At 38.5% G+C, this 12,693-nt stretch overlaps 1 pseudogene; it reads left to right on the forward strand.

Moving 5' to 3' along the window:
• Positions 1 to 3,098: 3,098 nt before the first annotated feature.
• Positions 3,099 to 3,822, forward strand: LOC147792270 (secreted RxLR effector protein 161 pseudogene; annotated as a pseudogene).
• Positions 3,823 to 12,693: the final 8,871 nt, after the last annotated feature.

Here is a 12,693-nt window from a genome sequence, read left to right on the forward strand (position 1 = left end):
TCCAAACGATTGCCCCAACTTCAGAATTTATAGGGGAAACTTAAACCAACACTGAGAGCTCCAGAATCGTCGTGAACTGTCGGTTGGATTTTCTAAAAAATTCATCAGAAATATCTACTCCGATCAGAGCCTCACCGACCTTGGTTTTGAATCCTAGCCGTTGGATGTGATGATCCGTGAGTGTTCTAGAATATATCCAAGTTTGGAGGCGATCCAACGGCTAAGAGTCAAGATTCGAAGGATTTTGTGTAGAAGGAACTGTGAAGGTTCTAATTTTTTAGCAGAATGACAAATTTGTAATTATCCTTAACTTCAACGGTATTTTGGTAATTTGCCACTTTCCGAATATTTTATTATTATTTTCTCGAAAAATCCATAATATTCCTAAAAAAATTTCATCCCATGTTGGTCATTTTTCCCTTCTTGAACATCTTGAAATTCCTTCTAGATAAGGAATTAAAAATTCAGAAAGATCCTTGATAATTGGAAAAATGACCTTTTTGTCCTTTTCGCTTACACTTTCATTCCCACTCCTTCTCCAAAGGTCTTGAGTCCTTAAGATTACTTCTTATGGTATAGAAATGACTTGCTAAGACCCTTTCCTTGCTTAATCCTCTTAATTTCCTTCCTTGGATCCTTTGGGTCTTGCATAGGTGGCTTTCCTTCATTTTTGGGTGTTACATATGATATACTAGTTGTAGAAATATGTTTTAGTTGTAGAAGTAAGTTTTAGTTGTAGAAGTATGTTTTAGTTGTAGAAATATGTTTTTTTTTTCTCAGGTAACTACTTACTGGAGAATGCTTGCGGAAGGTGAAATAACACTCAGGGTTGGAACAGGAGAAATTGTCTCAGCAAGACCAGTAGGAAATTTAAAGTTGTTTTTTGGAGATAGATTCATTATATTAGATAATGTACTTTTTGTTCCGGGAATAAAAAGAAATCTAATATCTATCTCTTGTTTATTAGAACAATTGTATAAAATATATTTTGAAATCAATGAAGTGTTCATTTGCAAAAGAGGTATTCATATTTGTTCTGCAAAACTAGAAAACAACTTATATATGTTAAAACCGAGCTAAACAAAAGCTATTTTAAATACCGTGATGTTTAAAACGGCTGAAACTCAAAATAAATGACAAAAGGATTCTTCTAATACCTATCTTTGGCACTTAAGACTAGGCCACATTAATCTCAATAGGATTGGGAGATTGGTTAAAAGGGGACTTCTAAATGAGTTAGAAGACAACTCTCTACCTCCATGTGAGTTTTGTCTTGAGGGTAAAATGACTAAACGACCTTTTTCCGAAAAAGGTTATAGAGCCAAAGAAACCTTAGAACTCATGCATATAGATCTCTATGGTCCAATGAATGTCAAAGCATGGGGATGGTATGAATATTTCATCAGTTTTATTGATGATTATTCAAGGTATGGCTATTTTACCTAATGCATTACAAGTCCGAAGCTCTTGAAAAGTTTAGAGAGTATTAGGCTGAGGTTGAGAATCTATTAGGAAAAACTATTAAAACACTTCGATCAGATCGAGGTGGAGGGTATATGGACTTAAAATTCCAGGACTATATGATAGGACATGGAATAACGTCTCAACTGTCAGCCCCTGGTATACCCCAATAGAACGGTGTATCGGAAAGCAGAAATAGAATTCTATTAGACATGGTTTAGTCTATGATGAGTTTCGCTTGATTACTTGATTCGTTTTGGGGATATGTAGTGGAGATTGTTGCATACATTTTGAACATGGTTCCTTATAAGAGTGTTTCAAAAACACCTTATGAGTTATGGAGAGGGCATAAAGGTAGTTTACGTCACTTCAGGATTTGGGGATGCCCAGCACATGTGTTTGTGCAAAACCCCAAGAAATTAGAATGTCGTTCAAAATTATGCCTATTCGTAGGATACCCCAAAGAGAAGAAAGGTGGTCTATTTTATGAACCTCAAGAAAATAGAGTGTTTGTATCAACAAATGTTACATTCTTAGAGGAAGACCACGTAAGAAATCATCAACCTCGCAGCAAACTAGTATTGAGTGAGATTTCTAAAGAACCAACTAATAAAACAAAAGGAGTTGTTGATTAGGCTGGTCCTTCAACAAGAGTTGTTGATGGAGCTCGTACTTTTGGTCAATCACATCCTTCTCAAGAATTGAGAATGCCTCGATGTAGTGGAAGTGTTATAACTCAACCCGATCGTTACTTGGGTTTGGCAGAAACACAGGTCATCATACCTGATGATGACGTTGAGGATTCATTGACCTATAAATAGGCAATGAATGAAGAAGATAGAGATCAGTGGATCAAAGCCATGAATCTTGAAATGAAGTCAATGTACTTCAATTCAGTCTGGGAACTTATAGATCAACCAGATGAGGTAAAACCTATTGGTTCCAAATGGATCTACAAGAGGAAACGAGACCAAGCTGGTAAGGTACAAACCTTTAAAGCTCGACTTGTAGCAAAGGGTTATACCTTAAGAGAGGGGGTGGACTATGAAAAAACCTTCTCTCCTGTTGCTATGCTTAAATCAATAAGAATAATCTTGTGCATTGCTACATTTTATGATTATGAAATTTGGCAAATGAATGTCAAGACTCCTTTTCTAAACGACAATCTTCAGGAAAGTATCTATATGGGTCAACTAGAGGGGTTCGTTGAACAGGATCACAAGCAAAAGGTTTGCAAGCTTAAAAGATTCATTTATGGGATGAAACAAGCATCTCGATCTTGGAATATAAGATTTGATACTGCGATCAAATCTTATGGTTTTAAACAAAATGTTGATGAACCTTGTGTTTACAAGAAGATAGTCAACTCTACAGTAGTTTTCCTAGTGTTGTACATTGACGATATCCTACTTATTGGGAATGATGTGGGATTTCTGATTGACATTAACCATTGACTAGCGACACTATTCCAAATGAAAGATTTGGTAGAGACTTAGTTTGTTCTTGGAATCCAAATTGTTCGGAATCGTAAGAACAAAACACTAGCATAGTCTCAGGCATCATACATCAACAAAATGTTGGTTTGATATAAGATGCAGGACTCCAAGAAAGGATTCTTACCTTTCATGCATGGAGTTCATTTGTCGAAGGAACAAAGTCCTAAGACACCTCAAGAAGTTGAGGATATGAGACATATTCCTTATGCATCAGCAGTCGGTAGTTTGATGTATGGCCATGCTGTGTACCCGACCAAACATTGCTATGCTTTTGGAATTGTCAGTAGACAACACTCCAATTCGGGACATATTGATTGGACTGTCGTTAAAAATATCCTCAAATATCTTAGGAGAACGAGGGACTATATGCTAATGTACGGCGCTAATGATCTGATCCTTTAAGGGTACACTGACTCAGATCTTCAGACCGATATAGATTTGAGGAAATCGACATCGGGATCTGTTTTCACTCTGAACGGAGGAGCAATAATATGGAGAAGCATAAAGCAAGGTTGCATTGCTGATTCCACCATGGAGGTTGAGTATGTTGCTGCTTGTGAAGCAGCGAAAGAATCTGTATGTCTTAGGAAGTTCTTAACTGATTTGGAAGTCGTTCCAAATATGCATCTTCCCGTCACTCTTTATTGTGATAATAGTGGAGCAGTTGGAAATTTGTAAGAACCAAGAAGCCATAAGCGAGGAAAACATATTGAGCGCAAATATCATCTCATAAGAGGGATTGTGCAACGATGAGATCGTCACACAGATAGCTTCAGAGCACAACATTGCTGATCCATTTACAAAACCCCTCATGGCTAAAGTGTTTGAAGGGCATCTAGTGAGTCTAGGACTACGAGTAATGTAATCTAGGGCAAGTGGGAGAAAAGGCATGAGTATGTGATGCCCTAGTTTATTGTGTTTATGTCTTTCTCTCTACTCAACGTTATAAAACCCCACTAGAGTTTTAGTCCAAGTGGGAGTTTGTTGGGTTTTATGTCCTAAAACTCATAGTTTGTAAACAAAAACATATTCTATTTTCAATAAAGTTATTATTGTTGTTTATTCAGTAAAGAATGTTATTGAATAAAGTGAACTTTACGATTATTAATTTAAATCCAATAAACTAAGAACACTCTGACTATAGTATTATTACTTGAACTATATGTAGAGATATAAGAGTGGATCAAGTTCAAGTATATAGTCAAAATGATCTATAGTATGGGGATAAGGCTGAGTACCTTATCCTGGGGACACTATGGATAAGGCCCACTTTTGTATATGACATAAACAATGTGATCACTAAATTGTACATGTGGAAACATGTGAGTGGGGGTGTCCTATGCAATGAGTATTGCATAAGATCAGACCATGAAGAAAATCACTCTCACTTTATAATGTCGTTTACTGTTGAGACTGATTTTCTTTCCATTCGATGACCTAGGTAACTCGATTTTAATCTTGAGCTAACCATGAACTCCTGTTTATTCGAAAAATTATCCTTAGATTTGCATGGGTGAGAGTGGCTCAAGTTCGCCAACTCAATAGGCCTCCCTTTTCAGGAGTAAGACTAGGTGAATGGCTGGAGACGTGGGGTGCAAGATGGAATTCACTCCTACCCACTTTTAGAGATAGAAAAGAGGTAGTTTCCTTAAGCACTGACTCTAGGTCTTGAATAAGGGGCCCCACCCTCTCATTGGCCTGAGAGGGATTCAGTTTACTGGTTGGACCACAAACCAATTGTTCATTAGGGGATCAGTGAGACATAAGGCACAAGAAGTAACTTCAGGGGTAAAACGGTAAATTGACCCAGCTCTAGTTACAAACAACCTGTGAAGGATCGACTTACTAATCATGGTTATATCAAATGGACAGAAATAGGTTCATTAGGTCCCTCTGCTAGCTCATATCGAACTAAACCATAGAACAGTGTAACAAGTGAGTTCGAAGTGCTCGAATTCAAATTAGGAAATTATGTGCTACATATATACGATATATTTAACTGCATTTTTGTTTTATTTACGAATTAAACAAAAAGATCGAATCTAAGATTTTAATCAAATATGTGTCGGAATTAATTGGGATTGGCATTTAAATAGTTTAATTAATCATTTAATATTACTCTAATTTGAAATTAATTATTCAAATTAATTGTTGAATCAAAAGGAAGCAAGTCAAAATGTTGACTTTATTTAATGGAAAAATCCATTTTTGAGTTAGTGGAATTTTGAGGTGTCAAAATTTGAATTAACCATGTTGCATGCTTGCCACATAATCCGAAACATTTGAGTGGAATTTTGAGTGTCAAAATTTGGTGATCTCCAATTTGCCTGAACATGCAAACATGACTCTATAAATAGAGTGATCATGGTACATGGAAGGTCTTCCTTTTGGAAAAAACCTTGAGAAAAACCTTTCACAAACTCTCTCTTCATATATACTAAATCCCTCCCAAGTTAGTCACTCACCGGATTCCACAACCCGTTCTAAGGTCAGAGAATAGTGGAGAAGACACTAGTGGTGGTTCGGAACCGATTCATGAGGAAAAAGAAACTTGAGCGACAAAAGGTTAGTATTCAAACTCATTGAATTTTAATGCTTTTGAATAAGCTAGCTAATTTACTATAATTGATGTACTTAGAGTGCTTAAGATCCAAATTGCTTCTGCATGTGTTATATTAACACCATCAAGTTCTGCACAAGTTTGTATGAATTTATTATTGTTAGATGTGACTTCGATCGGAATATACCGAAAGAAGTAAAAGAAGCAAAAGAACACCTTGAGGGGAGAGATCTTTTGAAGCAAAGAAAGCTTAAGCACTAAACTTTTCAATTCTCTTTGTTCATGTTTTACTGAAAAGAACATACGTCTAATGACTTTTTATAGAGGAGAAATCACTAACTAGCTTCCTAAACTTCCCTCTCATATCATTGACCATCCTCGTAATACGAGTGCAAAACTTGGTCCACAAATTTTAGACCAATTCTACTATAGTTACTAATTTATTCTACTAAATTTACTATCAGTTTTACTAAGATTATTCTATAAGTTAGTAATTTGTTCTACTAAGTTAGTATATAAGTTAGTTCAATTTTATTAGCTCACATATTCACTTGTATTAATATTTTTAGAACTAAGTCAAAGTATTTATTTAAAAAATTTATTTTTGTTTTTAGAATTTTTTTAAGATTTTAAATGTTTTTTTAGAATTTAATTACTATACAAATTTTGCAAATAGTACGATATTTATTGTTTATCTCATGAATAAAAACTAAAAAAAAAAAACATTATTAGTAATTATGTCGTCTTGAATGAGAAGGGGTCACCAAGCAGAATTGAAGAAGAATGTGATAAAGTGTCATCGACATCATCAACACTAAAAAAGGTCATGAGAAGTTTGTGGACCAAGGTCGATTGCCTTTAAAAAGTAGAATTTGTTCATGGATGTTAACAATAACCATGTGCATTGCCGTTGCATCCTTATCACAAAGCTACCTGCTGGGAGTTTGGCTTGTAAATGTCTCATATTGGAATTCTTATGCCTTTAAAATTGCGTGGTTCCTTTTGCAAGAAATGGTGGGAGTTGTTATTCTTTGTTGTATTATAATTTCCTTCCTTCATTTGGTGGTGAAGCTTCTCGTTTGGTCGTAAAAAAATTAAAATCTTTGACTTTGAGAGAGACCCAATAGCTTCAATCACAACTTACATGAAGATCGACGGCTATACAAAAACTAGGTTATCTTGTGTGTTTCATCACTTTGGATATGGATTATTTGTTGTAGTTCACGTAAGAGGAAAATACATTGTGTATGTTATCTTATTCAAATGTTTGTGTTGTACAAAATAACTAGAAGTGTTGAGAGCAAGACAAAAAAAAAAAAAAAAAAAAAAAAAAAAAAAAAAAAAAAAAAAAAAAAAAAAAAAAAACCGCTGCGACCAGGTAAGTATGCCAACTTTGTTTAGATAGAGAGTTGTTAATTCTCTATGACCCAACTCGAAACAAACCCCGCTGCGACCAGGTAAGTATGCCAAGTAAAGATTAAGTATGCCTAAGTTCTATAAGTTATGGTTGCATGATTAGGGTTACTTATTTAAGATAGACTTACTATGATGCACTTAGTGCCTAAAAATAAATTGTAACCCTAGATCTTCTTTCATGATAGATCACGTCACCTAAGTAAAAAGAACCAAAAATTGAGAATGTGAGGCACAGAGGCAAAAGGTTGGCCTCCAAAAACTCCACAGAGAGTGCACTCGAGGAAATAATGTCCAGCGCTCGAAACACACAAACTGAGACCCAACAAAGACCCATTCCTAGTCAGGCTACACCTAGAGTACAACGAACTACTACGGCCACTATTGAGGCCTTATAATCATTTATGGTACCACAATGGAGACATAGACCAACTAGATACGACAGGCTATCTCAGCTAGCTAGCTAGGCTGCACAGACCCCATAGAGTCCCAAGGGACCTTTGAAGAATTTTGTTTCCTGAAATTCGATCTACTAACATTTGATGGAGAAAAGGGGATTCAGTAGCCGTTGAGGCATGATTAGAAGCAATATAGATTGCTTTCCATTTATATGATCTTCCTAGAGCCGTATAAAGTCCAATGTGCCACTTGATTTTACAGGGTAAGACACACTTTTAGTGAAAAACTACTTCAAGAACGATAAGCATGATTGAGGAAACAATTTTTTAGTCCCTCTTTAAGGAGGTATTTTTCGAGAATTAGGAGACCTCTCTGAGCTTCAAGTAAGGAGACAAGACAATGGAGGAGTTCATCAAAGAAAGCATGCATAAGCTGAAGAAGTCAAAGTGGTGAAGCCTAAATTTGACAATATGATTGAACTAATGTATTAATGACTTAGAAAGATTACCGAAAATATAGTAAGTATATCTTCAAATGATTACCTAGGAGAATATATATATATATATATTCATAATTCAATTTAGTATATACTTCTTTACTCTTATTACTATATAGCTATTTACTATATATATATATATATATATATATATATATATATATATATATATATATATATATATATATATATAGTGATTTATTATATGTCGTAATATAGTCATAGGGTAAGTCATAAATAAACATCACATCTTATTCCCTAACAATTCTTACACTTTACACTATTCAAGTCAATCTAAAACTTCATTCTTAAAAAGTTTTGCATAGTCATAGTCGCTACCTTAAATTTCTACATACTCATAGTCGCTACTAACGTCTAATGATCTCTAATGCGAAAATATAACTCTAAAAAGAAAACATCATTTATAATATAAATGTAAAAAACATTTTAAAAAATCATGTTCTCTGGAAAATGCAGTAATGGTCTTACGTGTTTAAATACGAAATACTAAAATTTATAGAAAACAAAAACAAATAAAAAAATAAACTAAAACAATCAAATGCAAAATAACATATTCTAACCGAAGACTAGGAATTTAAATATGAGTTTACCCTATGCACGTGCCGCAGTCTCTGCTCACGATGCCGCTGTTCTAGTACATGTGTGTCTTGCCTTTACCTAAGAAATTGTAACGACCCTAATATTTTACCTGTTTAATCTAAGGTCATTACTATATTTTGAAATGCGGAATATACATTTAATGGGCCCTATTCATTAATGCGATTCGCACTCGCCCTTTATTACCTCAGACAAAAATGGTTACAAGGGAAAAACAGAAAATTGAAAGAAAGGAAAATAAACAAAAACCAAAAATGCATATTTTATTCTACCCTAAGGTTTATTATGTAAATATATTTCATCCTATACTAACCTATATTAATGATGCAACCAAATTCGGCCTAGACTACGAAATGAAAAAAGAACAACCAACTACCCTATGCATGTGCCACGATTCTGGGGTGTACGATGCCGTCGTCGTTGTCACATGGGTGCCTTGCCCTTATCTGCAAAAGTAAAGTAGCACGAGGCTTGAGTATTTCTAGAATACTCAGTAAGTGACCCCCTATCGGGGTTATGCGACAAACACATGCAATGAAATGATGGGACCTATCATTTCGTTTCGTTTCATTTTCCCTACGGTGTAATCCTAACAGGTAATCGTGGACGTGTACCATATACTCTACACGCAGCCCATACGTGCGAGTATGGGCTCACCAGCTAGTTCGCACACCGCTGGGCCACTGTCCCTAGCCGGTGGGCATGCTTTGGGGGCCCATCGGGACCCGTTAAAACTAAAACCGTCACGGCAGCGCTATGCAGGGCATAACGATCGTTGTCCTGCCATTTGGATGTACGCATCCGTACCCTCGTGATGGGATAGGGGTATCCCCCCAAATGCATGATCACACAATATGCATGAGGTTCCACTAGTCCTACAGTCACCATTTAATGAACATAACCCCGTGTCACGTTTTCATGCTTACATGTCATTCTCATTCTCATTTCGTTACATATCATACATATTCCTAGCGGGGTTATGTATCATGCAATTTACCGTATTTCATATCATACAATTCATTCAGTTACATTTCAATACTCATACAACAAGCCATAATCATACAAGGGTCACACATCGTCACATGCATTCATATCACATCAACTAAGCAGCATAAATAACATACATTCATGTTCACATGATTTCGTACTTAAGCACATTAAGCTAGCATACAATTTAATGGCACGTGCCAACATACAGCAATTAACGCGTAACCTACAACGGGTGAGCCACTTACTTGGTAGGCCTTAGCCGAAGTACTCCCTAGAATATAACGTAAGCTCCTAGCTCCTCGTGGACGTTCTACGCTTCCGTTGGTGGTTGGTTCCTATTGGTTCATGAGTCACTTCCGTTAGTATTTTACAAATAAGAATAAATTTCCAACTGGAATTTGTGAAATATGACCTTAAAATGTTCCCTTTTATACCTTAAACAGGGCCGAAACCAAGTCCGGGAGGGTCGAAACAGTGTCAAACGGACTGGAAACAGGTTTCCCGAGCCAAATAAGTCGCCGAGCCGCCGCCGGAGCCGATGAAGTTGCCTAAGCCGAGAGGAGCCGCACTGCAGACGTGACACGTGGCACAATCCGAGAGCGACGCGTGTGCAGGTGTCTCTGGTCGAGGCGCGGGTTAACGGGCCGCTCACGGGTCTCGGACCGAACGCGGGTGACGGGCCGCAGGGTGATGGGCCGGCTCGCTGGTGACTGGCCGCGGGTTGATAGGCTGGCTCGCAGTTGAAGGCCGGGTGTTTGGGCTGTGGGTAACGTGGGTTCTGGGCTGACCGAAGGGATGGGGTTCGGTTCAGGTTTCTGGATCCAGATCGCGGGTCAAACTTCGTCCTCTTCGCCCGACTGCATGCGCGATTTTTTGGCGGTCTCTCTCTCTCTTCGACAACGTCGTCCCGACGTCCTTTTTCCCCCGTTCCTGAGCTTATCCTTCACCCTAACCTCGTTTTTGGTACAGATTTCGTTGGTAAGGGCCTCGCACTCCCGGATCTGGAGAAGCTCGGAAGTCCGCCGTTCCGTCTTCCTTGCCGACGGTGTTCAGCGTACGGGATTCGTGTAAAACCTACTCCTGATGTGTGTAAAGAATTCTGGGATTACTTTTGTGGTGTGAAATGGGGGTTTTTGACGTCGATTCGTACGGTTCGGCTTCGCCGGAGTTTCGTCAGTTTTCTGTTCTCTCTCCTTTTTCCTTACCGTTTTCGTTTCTTTGCAGGTTCTTTGAGGGTGGCTGAAGGTTGGGGACGCGATTTGTTCCATCCCAGCCCTCGGCCGCCCTTTGTGGGTCGTGTGTGAGCGAAAACTCCGGCGTTCGCCGGAGTTTTTGGCTCTGCCGACGACCATCTTTTTTTTTTCGGTTCCGTTACATTACCTACCCCTAAAAGGGACTTTCGTCCTCAAAAGCCTCGAACTCGTGGATCAACTCGGGATATTTTTCCTTTATTTCCTCCTCTCGTTCCGACGTAGCTTCCTCGACTTGGTGGTTACGCCACAATACCTTAACGAAACCTATACTTCTATTACGTAAGGCTTTCACCTCTCGGGCTAGAATTTTAATCGATTTCTCCTGGAAACTTAAATTTTCCTCAATTTTAATTGGTTTTTAGTCTATTACGTGCGTCGGGTCTGGAATATATTTCCTTAACATGGACACATGAAATACATCGTGTACGCTTGAAAGTGAAGGTGGTAAAGCTAGTTTGTAAGCTACCGGACCTACTCTTTCTAAAATTTCGAACGGTCCAATGAATCGGGGGCTAAGCTTCCCCTTGCGTCCGAATCTTAGAATACCTTTCATGGGGGCTGCTTTTAGGAACACTGGGTCCCCCTCTTCGAACTCTAAATTCCAACGCCTAACGTCGGCGTAGCTTTTTTGCCTACTCTGCGCGGTACGCATTCTTACTCGGATTTTCTGGATTGCCTCGTTGGTGACACGGACCAGCTCGGGTCCTATCAGTTCTCGTTCTCCTACTTCGTCCTTGCACAATGCGGATCTACATCATTTTCCATACAACGCTTCAAAGGGTGCCATCCCGATAGTTGCTTGGAAGCTGTTATTGTAAGAGAATTCCATTAAGTGCAGTTTGGTGTCCTAACTCCCTGTGAAATCCATAACGCAGGCCTTAAGCATGTCTTCCAGAATTTGGTTTAATCGTTCTGTTTGGCCATCCGTTTGTGGGTGGAAGGCGGTGCTAAAGTCGAGGCGGGTACCCATCACTTTTTGGAGTCCGCGCCAAAAGGCCGACGTAAAACGCGGGTCCCGATTCGACACAATTGACACTGGTACTCCATGCAACCTCACAATTTCTTTAACATACAGTTGTGCCCAATTGTCTACTGTATATGTTGCCTTACCCGATAGGAAGTGAGCCGACTTTGTCAGGCGGTCCACGACCACCCAGATTACCGTATAGCCCTTTAATGTTTTGGGTAAGCCTACTATGAAATCCATGGCAATGTTTTCCCATTTCCATTCCGGTATACTTAGAGGTTGTAGTAGCCCGGCGGTTTTCTGCCTAGGGGCTTTTACTTGTTGGCACACTAGACACTTACTCACGTACTCCGCGATATCCTTCTTCATACTTCGCCACCAGAAGTGTTGTTTCAAGTCTTGATACATCTTTGTTCCACCTGGATGTATCGAGAAGGTTGAGTTGTGTGCCTCCGTTAGGATTTCATTCTTTATTTCGCTCATGGGTTGGACACATAAACGCCCTTGGCATAATAATCCGTCATCTGTTGATTTAGTGAATCCGTCCACTGGGCCAACTTCCAATTGGTCTAGGATTTTACTTAGGCTTGGATCCCTACGTTGTGAGTCTATGATCCTTTGTCTGAGCGTGGGGCGCACTGTCAGTCGGGCTATTTGGGCGGCAACTTCTGTAACGACCCGAAATTTTCTACTTAATTTAAGGTCGCTACTGTATACCTACCATAAACATTGAATGCGGAAGACTACATTTAAATTCCATAAAACATAACCTTTAACTTAAAAACACAGCCATGGACTTACGTGTTTCGAAAACATCTTTAAAATACACAACAAAAGACCCGAAATAAAATAAATAAGCGTTTAAGTTTAAAACATCATATTCTATCCTAAGTTTAAGAAAATAAATACCACTATCCTATGCATGTGTCATGATCTCGAGTTGCGATGTCGTCGTCAGGCGTACAGGAATGTCTTGCCTTAACCTGAAAAATGTAGTAGCACATGGCCTGAGTATTTAAAGAAATACTCAGTAAGTGACC

This window comes from Cucurbita pepo, chromosome 6 (genome assembly GCF_057944985.1).
Source record: "Cucurbita pepo subsp. pepo isolate OVF chromosome 6, ASM5794498v1, whole genome shotgun sequence".
NCBI classification, from domain to species: Eukaryota; Viridiplantae; Streptophyta; class Magnoliopsida; order Cucurbitales; family Cucurbitaceae; genus Cucurbita; species Cucurbita pepo.